Genomic DNA, 15,449 nt, shown 5'->3' on the forward strand with positions numbered 1-15,449 from the left:
CAGGTTTCGTGGGTAGCTCTAGCCCCTTTCAGACCAGGCAGGCTTTGTGAGGTCCTGAGGTAGGGTGAGGGCTTCCTGCAGAGACTGAGTTTGGAAGGCATGAGCAGCAAGAGAGCTCAGGTCTACAAGACAGTGAGAGAGCCTAACCAGAAAGCTTCTTGATTCTCCAGACAAATAGCCCCAGAGCTGGTGGGAGGGCTCCGGTCTCCCAGCTCCTACCCATGAACAGTTCCTCCGTGAGCCTCATCTGAAGATAAGATCCCCTCCTTTTGCATGCATACCAAAATAGGGGAGCAAACCCGCTTGTGTTCGAAAGAGCAATGTAAGGGAACTCTTAAAGCGAAGAAATGAATCCCTATCAACAAAATTCAGTTTCTGTCTGTTGGCCTGTGATTGCATCGTGAGAAAATAGCTGCGTGGCTCGTCGCTATGTTCAGAGGCTATGTTTAGGATGGTCTGACTTACAGCTAGACTAGACCAAATTCTTTGGGGAGAGGTAGAAAGTCATCCTCTGGAGAATTTTCAGGCCTTGATTTGCAATCAAGCTGCTTTTCACAGCAGTAATTCCATGTAGCTGAGCTCCACGGTTAGTAGCCAGGGATTCCTGTATGTAGTTGTGTTCATAAATCCTAAGCAATCCTTAGGGAAGCCAGACACTCGCAGATGGTGGGATGTCAGCCCTGGGTGAGAAGGCTGGATCCGAGGACTTTCTAGTAACCTCCCGAACCACAGGAACTGAGCAACTTCCCAGCCCAATCTACCTCCCCCGTCTCTTCGTATTTCTTCCATGTCCACTGGGCTTCAACGGGAAAACAAAACAGAGTTCAGGTGCTTGTTAGCCACCCGGACTCATGCCACTTTGGGGTGGGAGGACGGTAAAGGGGAGAGGACTGCAGGAAGTGGAGGTCAGATCCACTCATAGCTGCTCCAGGGGGACACGGTATTCAGGGCCTCACAGGAAGAGCTGGAGCCCAGGGTGCCCTCATCCTGAATCCCTTTTCCTCAGGTGGCCTCACTTCCCTCCGGTAGGTCGGTAGGTCCGGAGGGGTAGCCTGGGGGCTCACTGGTCTGTAGGGAGCTGAGTAGCCAGTGAAAGCGCTCCGCTCTCCCTCCCCCACCCAGGCTCCAGGTAAATCTGTGTATTTAACTACAACCACAACCACAAGGGCCCCAGCCCTTGGAATTTTCCTGGAAGCCAGTTAAAGCCAGGGGAGCCACAGTAGTAGATAAAAATTAAACGATGTACCAATTCTCTTTGGCTTACAAGTCCCTGAATGGTTTGTTTACATATTAAGAGCAAAAAGGGACTGCAGTCTTTCCTCTTAATTGCTGTAATTACGCTTGTCCCCCCACCCCGCCCCGCACTTCCACCCACCCCCACCCCAGAGGCTGCCCATGTCATTTCTAAAGGGCAATTGCTGGCCCTCCGCCCTGAGTGTTTTTGAGGGTTTTTCTCATTTTCTGATGACCACTGGCTACTGAGCTGACAGTACCAGTTTATTCTCCCTGGTGCACTGGTCTCGCCCCCGCCCCTTTCTTTTTCTTTCTCTTTCTCTTTCTCTCTCTCTTTTCTTTTTCTTCCCCCCCCCCCCCCCCCCCCTCCTGGGTACTGACCAGGAAGAGCCGACCTCCTCGGCATCAAAGGGGATTGCAATTTCTTCGATCAATTGTATGTGGCTCTGCATCGGCCACATCCCCTTAGGAAAAGGCTCCGGGAAACCTGGGTCAGAAAGCTTGCAAACTCCTGTCCGGCTCACGAGCTTTCATTGCTGAATTGGATAGAGCGTTTCCTCTGGGTTACCTGATACAGAGAAATGTGAAGTATTGTACCTTCTACGCTTATGCCTGAAAGTCACGCGTGAATCCTATTTCCGCTTAATCGTGAAGGAATGCTGTTGCAAAGACTCGGGGTCAGAAGGCTGCAGTAAATCAAGCCAGATATACCCTAATGAATGGCAAATGAAACAGCGTTTGTTTTTAAGTTCATAGGTCCTTCTGGAAGGTGTCTTTTTAGTGCAAGCGAAATTCCTGGGTTGCAGGTATGGAGCACAATGGAGGTGACTGGGGAAGGTTTAGAGTGTCTGGTTCTTTTAGCCACAGTCTTAAAAAGTACTAGAAGCATCCCCAAGGTTAGTTTGCCAAACCGGTTTCGAAAGCGCCATGCTTTCTGCAGCCCTTATGTTGGGACAGAATTTTCCGATTACTGTGGATTCTGGGGTAACCAGACTCTTGGTACACTTTCCCCCTTAGCTCACTCAGCTGGTCCTGGGTCGCTGCATAGGTGTTTCTGAGAGCATGCCTTTCTCAGGACGGCAAAGGCCGCGTGAAAACAAATCTGGCATTCACGCGCAATTCCAGCATAATCGTGGAGGCCCCTCCTGTGGGCACTGAGAGGGTTAGGTGAGTCCCTTCTCCCCCCAGCCAATGATGGGAGGAAACCTGTTAGCTCTGCATCAGAAGGAAGAGAAAAGCCTTCCATCTTCCGCAGCTCTTAAGCATTTTGATAATAAAGAATCAAAAGTATTACATGTTACAGGGACACTGGAAATCAAATGCTGTTAACCATAACACCTTCTTCCTCAGATGTTAGAAAGAAAGAAAAACCTGGTAGGATTGAGTGAGGAGGGACGATAGTAGGAGCAGCTGTTTTAAAATCCAAGGAATGTGGTAAAGAGAGCCTTGTGTGTTTTTAACAGACACAGAATGGGGGAAGGAAGTGGGGACCCAACGTGGACAGGAAGTCGGGGGATTAGGGTCTCAGGCTGGTGTTGCCACTGTCTGGCTGTGTTACCTTGGACAAGAGGACAACCCTCTCTTGATCCTGGTTTCTCACTGATCACATAAAGAGTTTGAGAGTCTTTACAGCTATTCATTCGGCTCTCTCATAAAACCACTGGGCCAGTCTTCCCTGAAATTCAGGAATACACCTGCCTGAACGCTGCTTCCTTTCGCTCAGATGGGGGCCAGGCTCAGGGTGGACACTGGGCAATGGACACAACAGTCCAGTGTGTGTCTTGCTTCAGTTTACTGTGCTGTAAACTGGACAGTAAAGCCTTCCATGGAAAGCCTCTGGCAGTACAGGGTAGTGATTTAAAGCATAGGCTTTGGAGCCACGCCTTCAGTGTGGGTTCTCGACCTGGGTCCCCCATAACCAACTGTGGGACTTTGGGCAAGTTCTTTAACTTCTCTGGAGCTCAGGATCTTTATCTGGAAAGTGGTGGGAGAAGTATCTCATAGGGATATTTTGAGTTTTAAGTCCGAAAATGAATGTAGGGGCCCCACGTGGTGCTTGACATGTAAGCTCTCAGTTAATGACAGCCAAAGAAATCAACAGTAACGAAAGTATGTTTCCTGGGCTTTGGTCACTTTATAGCAGTAGCTGAAGGTAAATGGTGGCCGGGAGCGGAAGGGAAGGTGTCTAATCTGTATGCAGGAGTCTCTGCTAGGCATATATTAGCCGCTCGGATGCTGGTGGGAAAGGTACCATAGCAAATAGCAGGATCTATGCCTGGATTCAAGGAAAGACGAAGGAGGCTGCAGGAAGCAGGGATGAGTGAACCATCTGTAAAAGAATGTCGATTTTATATGGACTCATTCAGTACTAAGTACCTATTCCAATTATGGTTCTTGAGTGTTTGCCATGTGCCAGACCTGTGCTAGGTGTGCAGCGAGATCACAGAGACGAATGACCTGGCCTCAGGGAACTGAGGCCGTCCCTGACCTCAGGGAACTGAGAGTCTCCAGCACTACAAGTAAATGGGCAGATACAATGGAAGACCCTACATCTGGGGAAAGTGAGTGCGGGGAGCACGGGAGGTCAGGTGACTGCTCTGCTTTGCCTAGGACCATCTTGATTTTAGCACTAAAAGTCCCACATCCCAGGAAGTGCCTCAGGCCCAGGCAAACTGGAATGGTTGGTCACCCTGATGGGTGGAAGGACTTCGAGGAATGGCGTCTGACCTAGTCTTGCCAAGTCCAGAGGAGGGCTTCTTGGCAGAAGGGATGACTCCGAACAAGGAGATGTTGGAGTGAGCCAGGCATGGTTGGTGAAGGGTGGGGAGTGAAGAGGGTCCCAAGCCAAAGGAACCATGTGTGCAAAGACCCAGAGGCAGGAGAGATCATGAGGAAGTCGGGAGACTGAGGGACAGATGGTGGAGGGCCTTCTCCTGTCATGGGCCCATGTTGTCCTGCAAATGTGTCCCCCTGCCCTTTGATCTCCCCTCAGATACACGGTGCTTGACAACGTAGATCTGGAACACCAGTAGAGATGCTATCTAGGCACCTCTCACATGAAGCAGGAGAGCAGAGAAGACTAGCTCTTCCCAAGGCCTCTTCCACCTTTTCTTTCTTTCTTTCTTTCTTTCTTTCTTTCTTCTTTCTTTCTTTCTTATGTTTATTTATGCTTGAGAGAGAGAGAGAGAGGCAGAGTGTGAGCAGGGGAACAGCGGAGAGAGAGGAAGACAGAATCCGAAGCAGGCTCCAGGCTCTGAGCTGTCAGCACAGAGCCCGACAAAGGGCTCGAACTCATGAACCGCGAGATCATGACCCGAGCTGAGGTCGGACGCTCAACCAACCGAGCCACCCAGGCGCCCTCAGCTTTTCTTTCTTAAACCAAGAATCCACACCATCAGCCCATCCACCAGGAAGAAATGGCGGATGTACCAGAGAAATGGCCTGCACCTTTCCTATCTATTTCAGCTGCCTTCATGAGCAATACAGGTTATCACACAACTGACTTGCCAGCAAAAGCCTTGTCCACTCTGAAGTGGACCGGGATGGAAGTGCTGGACGAGCCGCCATAGAGATGCAAGTTTTATTTATTTTATTTTTCTAAATGAAAAAGCCCCTCTCCTTTGTGCATCACACTGTGAGGGTCCGGAGAACCATCTGGTCTTTTTCTTTTCTTTTTGCCTTTTGGTTATTCCCCAAATGCTTGCTCTATAGGAATGATCTTTGCCTCAACTTGTTTCTGTCCTTTGCAGAATCTATTCTGTAAATGTGAACAGGATTAAGTCAAGAGGGTACTTGTTTAACTTTTCAGCACGTCTTTCCCAAAATGAATCACTTTGGGAAAGGTGATTTCGAGATTGCTAATCTTCCAGGTATGTGTTTCATCTTCCAATATTGGGCTGGAATAGACACATTGGGGAAAAACAACTTAGTGCCTTCTCTAAAGCCTTTCCCACAACAGAAACAAACGTTAAAAAAAAGAAGTCTTGATATCACTTAATAAAGCTTTATGAGTAACTCCTTTGCCGCTGCAGATAACGTTGCTAATGCCTATAGCTCAATGAGAGAAAATGTCCCAGGCTACTTTACGACAGGCAGAAAACTTTGGGTTGTCTTGCCAATGCTTTATACTAAGTGCCAAATCCTTATTACTTTCTTAGGCATTTATTGTAAGAACATGAGTCATGATGCATCGCTCTGGTATTTGTGTGGCTGCTCAGTGTTAAGTCCCCAGGACCTCCATGGAGTTGACTTTATTTGGTTTTCCACTTCCGTTTCTAAGTGAGAGCCACATGAACTCAGACATGAAGGCTCACAGGAGCCCGAGTGGGCGGACTTTTTTGTTGCTGTTTTGGTTTGCCTGGACTCAATGGTTGTGGTATGTGCAGACCCGAACCCCTTCAGGGGACGGTCCCTGCCCCCACTCCCTGAAGTTTCCACGGAAACAAGAGGACTGGGATGATGCACAGGGTAGCCCGGCAGTTGCAAACCTCTGAGGCCATTGGGAGAAACGTAGCTAGAATTTTGAAGCCGTGACATGCGTATTTTCGAACTTTCCATATATAATCCTAATAGTTGAGCTGGATGCTAACCTCTGGAGGTGGGAGGTTTCTGGAGGACAATTACTGTTCAGAAAACTATCCAGGGTTTCAGTGCCAGGTTTTTGATTTGATTGATGGAGAGTTTGATGAGTGGCCTGTAGATACGAAGATTAACAGTGCCTGTCTCAATGCATACATGAAATGTCGTGTTCTTCTTTTACTTTGTGAATGTGTCATTGGTACGCTCAGTATATTCACCTTGAGAGTTTTAATTGTGCCGGCAAATCACTGGGGCGGTTTTGAAAATGTTCAGCACCGGCAGCAATTAGCAATCAAAGGAATGATGGCCACGAACAACAGATGCAGCCTTAACTGTGTGTCTCAGCTGAGCATCAGTCTACTGGAGGACCAACCACTTACAATGGCTATGGTACAGACATTGAAACTGACAGTTCATTCATTCATTGGTTTGTTCAACAAATACTGCAAGCTCACATAGTGTCACTCATTTGCTGGTCACGGAGGGTACGATGCTAAACAAAATCAGACGTGCTCCTGTCCTCCAGAAGCTGACAATTTGTTATGAGAGACAGGTATTAATCAAGCGATCACCTAAAACTGTATAAAATGTCAGCCTTGATAAGGAATTGTACAAGGTACTGTGAGATGCCTTGACCTAGCTTGGGATATTAAGTAAGCTGAAACCTGAAACTTCTGGAAAGAAGGAGTTAATTAGACGACTCCATGAGGAAAGCGCTCTTTAGGCAGAGGGAATAGCACGCACGGGGTTAATAACTGGTAAAGTCAGAGATGAGCATAGAGCTCCAGGAGTCCCAGCATGAGTCTATACTAGCCCTGTCCAATAGAACTTTCTATTATCTCGGATATACTCTGGCTATTCTAAGATAGTAGCCAGTAGCCGTATATGGCTATCGAGGACTTGAACTATGGCTAGTGTGCCTGAGGAACTGAAATTGTATATAATTTTAATGAACTTAAATGTAAATAGCTACGTGTGGCTACCATATTGGAAAGTTGTGAGCCAAGTGTTGAACTAGCCCAGGTTACATGGGGCAGAGTGTCATTGGATAGGGGAGGAAGTGTTCTTCTGAGGTGATGTTAAGCACATTGACCTCAGGGACTTCATTTATTCATTTTCTCACTCACTGAAAACCAAAAATACATTGTGCACCCACTATATGCTATACACAAGGCTAGACCGGGAGATTCCCTGATGAATAAGAACGAGCCAGCGCTCTTGAGGAATTTACGGTGTAACAGAGGGAACCGGCTCAAAGGACTAAGACACTGCACTGTGACTTGGGTGACCAGATCTTGCTCTTAAAACGGTTGCTGTCAATAGGAAGAACTGAGGGATAATTCTCTTCTTACTCAACGCTGGGTATGCTAAACTTTACAGGCAGAGCTCCTGATTCTTAAATTCCTAAATTCTTTTTTTTTTTTTTTTTTTTTTAATTTAGAAAGAGAGCATGAGCAGCAGAGAGGGGCAGAGGGAGAGATAGAGAGAATCTCAGTCAGGCTCCATGTCCTACGCAGGGCTCGATCCCAGGACCCTGGGATCATGTCCTGAGCCAAATTCAAGAGTTGGATACTCAACCAACTGAGCCACCCAGGCACCCCAATGATTCCTAAATTCTAACTATTCCCATACCCCAAGGTTTTCAAACAAAAGGTGGAGGGCTTTAACATAACACACTACACATCTTTTTTTTTTTTTTTAATCCTGTAAATTCAGTAGAACAGGTGTTAGAAAAAGAGACAAATTTGCATTTCCCTAGACTTTGGCTCTTTATACGTAGGGCATCTATTGCTGAGTTTGGGAACTGGGCTCCACTGATAAATATTCTTCAAAAATAGATCATGGGACCTCAACACAAGGATCTGGTAAGTGATATCCCATTTTTATTACAGCCACACTGTATTTTCCTGGGACTCTCAGATATGACCTATACTTTTCACCCAGGCTAAAGAAGGAGCTGAGAGCTCTTACCTAGTTTTAAAAAGCGCTTTCTCACAAGCAGCACTGCTCATCCCTTCAAGCATTTAAACCTCTGGGCTATTGCATGCAGAATGCTGGCAGTTGTTACTCACTGCAAAAATCACTTTCTGACTCACACAGTCGTTGTGCCTAAATATTTAATTCTTGCCAATACACAATTTAAATCATCACTTCAAAATAGTTTGTTTTCAGTTATCAGGATCTACTAAATTACCTCCTCAAACCAATCACCTGGAAAAAACATTACATGCCAGAGAGACTAAAGAGGCTTTTCCCATTATAATCCCAGGACAGGGATTCTTTTATGGTGCAGGAGCTTCTTTTGTGGTGCATTGAGTTTCCAAAGGGTGGAACCCTTTGGAAAGGGTAAAACCCGTGCCCCCCCCCCCCCCCCCCCCCGCTTTGTTTCTCCATCTTGGAGACCCAAGGAGAAAAAACCTGTAGAGTAAGGCCTACTGGGCTAGTCAGTAATAGCTATTACTGCCCAGCAAGATTATCTGGGTAGCTTTTACAAAATACAGAAGCAGGGGTGCCTGGGTGGCTCAGTCATTTAGGCTTCGACTTCGGTTCAGGTCATGATCTCACGGGTTCGTGAGTTGGAGCCCCGCGTCCGGTTGTGCGCTGACAGTTCAGAGCCTGGAGCCTGCTTCAGATTCTGTGTCTCATTCTCTCTCTGCCCTTCCCCCATATGCGCGCGCGTGCTCTCTCTCTCTCTCTCTCAAAAAAAAAAAAAAGGGGAGGGGGCGCCTGGGTGGCTCAGTCCGTTGAGCATCCGACTTCGGCTCAGGTCATGATCTTGCGATCCGTGAGTTCAAGCCCCGCTTCGGGCTCTGTGCTGACAGTGCGGAGCCTGGAGCCTGTTTCAGATTCTGTGTCTCCCTCTCTCTCTCTCACCCTCCCCCATTCATGCTCTGTCTGTCTCAAAAATAAATAAACGTTAAAAAAAATTAAAAAAAAAAGAGAAGTGTAAATAGTGTAAAAAAAATAGAAGTGTAAACTAAAAAATACAGAAGCAAAGGCTCCCTCTAGATACATTGAACCAGAATTATCAAAGGCGGGGGGGCGGGGGCTGTAAATCTGTTTTTAAAAAGCATCTCAAGGGATTGAGGAACGACTGGTTAACAGACTAGAAAATAGTAAATAGCACCCATTTGATTAGCGTATTTTATACTGTTATATTTATGACGTAGTTTTCAAAGTGCGAATTTCATCCGTGTCTGTGTTTCTCCTGAATTAGGCAAGTACACGAGAACTCCCTAATTCCACAGTGTCACTGTCTCTTCTGGTTATTACTGCTGGCCAGAGCACTGAATGTCCCAGGTCGATACTCATTTACATTTCCTTATGTATTTTGCTTATTTCTCTGTTCGTGCTTTCTCCTGCATCTCTTTCCTCTGCTTTACATTTTGTTCCCGCTGAAGTATCTCCTTTGGTAATTCTTTCCATGAAGATCTGAGTAGAAAACTGCTTCAGTTTTTGGAAGTCTGAAAAGGTTTTTTTTTTTTTTGCTATCGTTTAAGAGTGGTCCCTTGGAAACCTAAATTGACAACTATGTCCCATTGGCCCTTAGAGATTATGCAATTGTCTTCTGGAATCCATTACTGATGATGAGAAGTCAGTCATCATTTTAATTTGACTATCATTCCTTTTAAGGTAATATGTCTTTTCTGTCTGGTGGCCTCTCTCTTTATTTTTTATATAAAAGCAGTTTCAGCAGTATGCGTTTAGGTATGGATTTGTACTTGATTATGATATTTGGATTCCATGTTCTTTTTTTTTTTTAACTTATTTATTTATTTTAAGAGAAAGAGAAAGAGGTTGAGTGCACGCCAGTGGGGGGAGGGGCAGAGAGGATTCCAAGCGGGTTCCTCACTGTCAGCGCAGAGCCCAACGTGGGGCTCGATCTCACGACTGTGAGATCGTGACCTGAGCCGAAACCAAGAGTCAGAGGCTCAACCAACTGAACCACCCAGGTGCCCTTGGATTCCATGTTCTTTTTCAATGTGAGGATTCAGAATTTTCTTTATGCCTTTATGTCTGAAAACATTTTTACCCCATGTCAGACCTCTCACTGTACCTCCGTATCTTTCCTCTTCCCTCTTGCGTGCCCCAGCTCTTTTTCCCTTTGAACTGCGTTCTGGATGGTCTCCTCACAATCTCTAATTTACTAATTTTCTCCTCAGCTCTATTTTACTGTTTGACGCATATGCTAAGGCTGTACACATTTTTTTTTTTTTTAACATTTATTTACTTTTGAGACAGAGAGAGACAGAGCATGAACAGGGAAGGGGCAGAGAGAGAGGGAGACACAGAATCTGAAACAGGCTCCAGGCTCCGAGCCATCAGCCCAGAGCCCGACGCGGGGCTCGAACTCACGGACCGTGAGATCATGACCTGAGCCGAAGTCGGACGCTTAACCAACTGAGTCACCCAGGCGTCCCTGTACACATTTTTTAATGGCAATATTTTTCCTAGCTAGAATTTATATTTGCTTTTTAAAAAAATTCCCATGATTTCTCCAAAGCATTTCTTTTTTGCCCATTTCTCTCTTTTTGCCTTGAATATTTAGAAAACACTAATTAAAATCTCTTTCAGATTGCACAGGTATCGCTATTGTTGTGTATTTGTTTGCTCACTGTCTGTCATGGGAGTTTGTTTCCTTTTGTGCTTTTGAGCTCATCCTCGGGAAGCCTTGCTTTCCACTGGAGGCATCTCTTTGGGGGAGGTCAAAAGTGCGCTTGTGGAATGGTTTTCACGTTAATGCCTCATCCCCGTGTTACGCAGTGGGAATTCAGAACCCGCTCCTGAATAGAGTGGTTTCAGGGTTTCTGTTGCGCACAAACGACTTTCCTCTCTTTGGTGCCATATCCTGTGGCCCTAACCTGTGGACAGAATTTTCCCAGGGCTACATCAAAACAGAATATCCCGGTGTCCGGTTTTGGGCAGAATTTGGGCTTCCGCTTTGCAGTACATATAGGGTATGTGCTTTTAATACCCATCCTACACAAATGATGCTCCTCCAGCTCCAACATGCCCATGGAGAATTCCGTCTTCACCTGGACCTCGAGCTCTGTTTTAGAGTAACGATCAAAAGCACAGAGTCTAGATTCCGACAGCTTGGAATTAAAGCGGCTCTGCCACTTACTGGCTGTATAACTTTGGGCAAGTTGCCTACCCTCTCTGTGCCTCTGTTTCCTCAACTGCGAAATGGCGATAATAACTGGGGGCGTTGTGGAAATCAAGCGAGATGACACATGTGAAATGCTGAAAACGGTGCCTGGCACACGACGAGCCTTAAGGACTGTCAGTATTTCCTGCTTTCAAGCTTGCGCCAGTATTAAAAGTTTCTGTAACACGTTATACATACAGGGACTTACGAACGCATGTTTTCATTACGCGTTATTTTGCCAAGTACCTATTTTTGTTACATTACACACGTATTTGTACATTTTCTCTGATAGCTTAAAAGTATATATACTATATAAGGCTAGCCCACGATTTTCATTCTGTTGGAAAAATTTGGCCTCTCTAAAGTGAGGGCACAGTGGTAGCAGGCAGGATATGGGAAGCTTACATTATGTTCAGTTGCTATATACAGGATTTGGGGCCCCCCGACTTCTCAATGGTTGAATTCTTTTTTCCTCATTAAAAGCTCGGCTGGGCTCTGCTATCTGTCTCTGCTTCCCATGGCTGTCACTGCTAATCTTCACAAATTCATCTTTATTTTGAAGGTCAGGGAACTCCAGAGATGTTCAGATGTATTTGAGCTGGCAGGAGAATTATTTTACTTCATTCATTCCCGCACACAAAAGGTTTTTTATTTTGCGTCTTACCATTTTATGTGACCACACCAGCAAGTCTGTTTAACCGAATGTGGTATTTTCACAAGGAATAATGATCTGAGGGAAGGGGGCCGGTTCCCGAAAGCGGGATTGTGGATGCTAGTTTTGGCGTGGTTTCTGGGGTTTATTAAAAGAGTGTTTATAAAACCACTCTATTTGTGTTTACCAAGAAGAGTAGTGGGGGGAAGGGGCAAAAAGATGGCCTGGGTTTCAAACCTCTCCGAGGATAAATCAGTCACGACGTAGATCGTATTTACACGAACAGCCTAGCATGCCAGGCTATTCAGCTCCTCGCCATGGGTCAGCAAGGATTTAAATGTACAATCAACCTTCTCTCATTCCTCAGAAATCAATGAAAAGCTAGTCAGCTAAACAGCAGGCTGCTCTGGGGTTTCTTGAGTCGGAGGGTCTGAAAGAATCGTTTCACCAAACTTGGCTATCCCGTGGCTTTCCAAGCCAACTGGAAATCCTCGTGGGGGGACTTGTTGTCTCCCTGTGGATGCAACAAAGAGCACCACTTTGGGGGAACTTCTGTGTCTCCTTCCTTCCTGGCTTCCTCCTGGAAGCCCAGCAGGAGGCAGGGACACGTAGTTTATCAGAGGCACTTACTATCTGTGACACATCCGTTTTGGCAAAAGGTTCTCCAAAGACAGTCTTGAACTTGGGTAGGGATTTTGACTGTGAGCTCCACAAAATGGTGTGCAAACGGCCTGTGGGAACACATGCACGTTTTACAGGGCTGGGATGTGGGTGTGTGTGTGTGGGGGGGGGAGCACTGCAAAGGGACATGGAGCTAAAGCAGGGTGGGAAACCCTTATTAGTCTGGGAATTCCTCTCTGCATGGCTGCATTCAGTCCACGATAAGCCAAATGGGTAAAGCCACTAAAACATGATACAGCCTTGACATGTGTTACATAGAATTTAGAATTTTAAAAAAAAGTTTATTTTTGAGAGAGAGAAAGAGTGCATGTGCCTGAAAGGGGGGGGGGGTGCGCAGAGAGAGAGGGAGACAGAGGATCCCAAGCAGGCTCTGTGCTGTCGGCACGGAGCCCGACGTGGGGCTCGAACCCATGAACTGTGAGACCATGACCTCAGCCGAGGTCAGATGCTTAACGACTGAGCCACCCAGGCGCCCCTAGAATTGAGAATTTTAATTCCAGCCGTGTGAAGGTATTGCTAATTCATTTATTGATTAATTCTTCAAATACTTATCAAACACTTACTATGTGCCAGGCACTCTGTTAGGCTTCAGAGATATAATGGAGAACAATTCAGACACAGTCTATACTTGTTGGAATTTACAAGTTATATGCCAATACCTACATAACCTTACCTCTCTGAGACTCATCTCATCTGTAAAATGGGGTTGTAGTAAAAGAAGATGTATGCGAAAGTGATTTATAAACGCTAATGTGTTACGTATTGGCGATTACACACACGCACATTGGGATAATCATTTTCTAGTCACGGCAAAGCATATTTAAAGAATCGATGAAGTCTCGTACAAGAGAATGTGACGTAAATCTTCCTATTTCTCAAAAGGGGAGGTTGTGTGGAGACTTTCTGAAGACTGAATTAGGATCCTGACAATGACCGAGGCTTCCCTCAAAGATTTTTAGAGGGAGGCACCTTATAAATTATAAAGCAATCTGATCTCCTTCTGCAGAGATGTCCCTGGACATGTGGAGCAGCAGTAAATGGGTAATCTGCCAGACCTCAGGGTCAAGGATGGAGACGAGACAATGTAACACATCCCGGAAATGTGCCAACGCTGCTCATGCGCAGAAATGCCTGTGAGTGTCTTCTACCCAGACGCCAGGAAGCAAGAAAGACTATGGGAGGAATGGCTTTTAATGAGTACTTTGTGTCTGGGAGGCGGGAGATTGGCTTCAGCTACTCTTCTCCAGGAACAGTTCTCTAATTTCAGCCTGAGGTGGGCACGCTAGACAGGGCTGGACAGGGAGATGGATGGGCAAAGAAGGCCGGGGAAGCTCCAAGAGTCTCTTGTGATGAGGGGTCATTAGGTTGGAGTCTCCACCTCAGCTCTCTGTGGATCCTCCTTCTTTTCTAGACCAAGGACACTTATCACGTACTTGTTACAGTGAAAGGATAAAGGTAAATGGTGTAGTGTTCTTGGAGGAGCTTAAATTATGACACCCAAAAGAGAGAAAGTACTGTGAGACAGGAAAGAGAACCAAAATGACAAACTAATACCACAAATCCATGCACCTCTCCCATATCTATTGCTACCACTGTTGGCTGAGTCACCATAAGCTCTTAGCGGGCTAGGGGGAATTCTTCTTCTTCTTCTTCTTCTTCTTCTTCTTCTTCTTCTTCTTCTTTTTATTCTTGACTTCTTTCAATATATTCGTCACACAAAAGTCAGCAGTTTTTTCTCAGCTAAATTCACATTATGTCTCTCTTCTGTTTAGAACAATGCTGTATCTTCTCCTTGTGCTTTAAAAAGACTCCAAACCCTTTGCTTTGATCTACAAAACGCTGCATGATCTAGCCCTTTAAGAACTCATCAAAGGTATCTCCTACCTTTTTCTTCTCTCCCTACTGTAGTGACTTTTTCTGATTCCCAAATTTTCCAAACCTCTGTCTGCCTCAGGACCTTTGCATGGGCTGTTTCTGCAGCTGGGAAGTCTCTTCTCTGGCTGATTATCCCCCCTCACCTCCAAGAGGCCTCCCTAGCATCCTGTCTAAGGCAAACCCTCCCTTGCTTTCTTTTTCTCTATTATAAACTCTGATTACAGTAGTCGCCCCTAATCCGTAGGGGATATGTTCCCAAGCTCTCCACTGGATGCCTAAAACTGTGGATAGGACTGAACTTTATACAGACTATTTTTTCCTATATGTACATACCTATGATAAAATTTAATTTATAAATTAGGCACAGTAAGAGACTAACATTAATAATAAAGCAATTATAATAATACACTGTACTAAAAGTTATGTGAATGTGGTTTCTTTCAAAATACCTTAATGTTCTGTACTCATGCTTCTTTTTTTTTTTAATTTTTTTTTTAATGTTTATTTATTTTTGAGACAGGGAGAGACAGAGCATGAACAGGGGAGGGTCAGAGAGAGGGAGACACAGAATCCAAAACAGGCTCCAGGCTCTGAGCTGTCAGCACAGAGCCCGACGCGGGGCTCGAACTCACGGACCGCGAGATCATGACCTGAGCTGAAGTCGGCCGCCCAACCGACTGAGCCACCCAGGCGCCCCACATGCTTCTTCTTGGGATGATGTGAGATGATTAAATGCCTACGTGATGAGACAAAGTGAGGTGAATGGTGTAGGCGTTGTGACATAGCATTAGGCTGCTATTGACATGCCAGTCTGTCAGAAGGAGGGTCGTCTGCTTCTAGATCACAGTTGACCTCGGGTAACCGAAAGCACAGAAAATGCAACTGTGGATAAAGGGGGACTACTGTACTTCCTTCAAAGCAGCTGCCCTGGTTTATAATTTATGTACTTATTTATTTTCTTTTGTCCACCCATAAGCTCCAGGAAGTTCACATTCATTTGTGTTTCCCCACCATACTTGCTTGAAACATAAGACGGTGTCCAGGAAATATTTGCCAAAGCAGTAAATAAATTTTTTTTTCCAATAAATTTTTTTTTGGTTTATTATTATTTTTTCTTTCTGTGAAAGAAAAACGTAGAAAATTCAGAAAGTCACAGAGAAGCAAGAAAAGAGAGAACAAAATAACAAAAACAAAACAAAAAGCCCAACGTGCCAGATTTATAGCCAATCAAGGTGTCACTTTGGCACATTGCTTTTAAATTTCTTTCTTTGCAATTTTCCT

This window comes from Panthera uncia, chromosome B4 (assembly GCF_023721935.1).
Source record: "Panthera uncia isolate 11264 chromosome B4, Puncia_PCG_1.0, whole genome shotgun sequence".
NCBI lineage: Eukaryota > Metazoa > Chordata > Mammalia > Carnivora > Felidae > Panthera > Panthera uncia.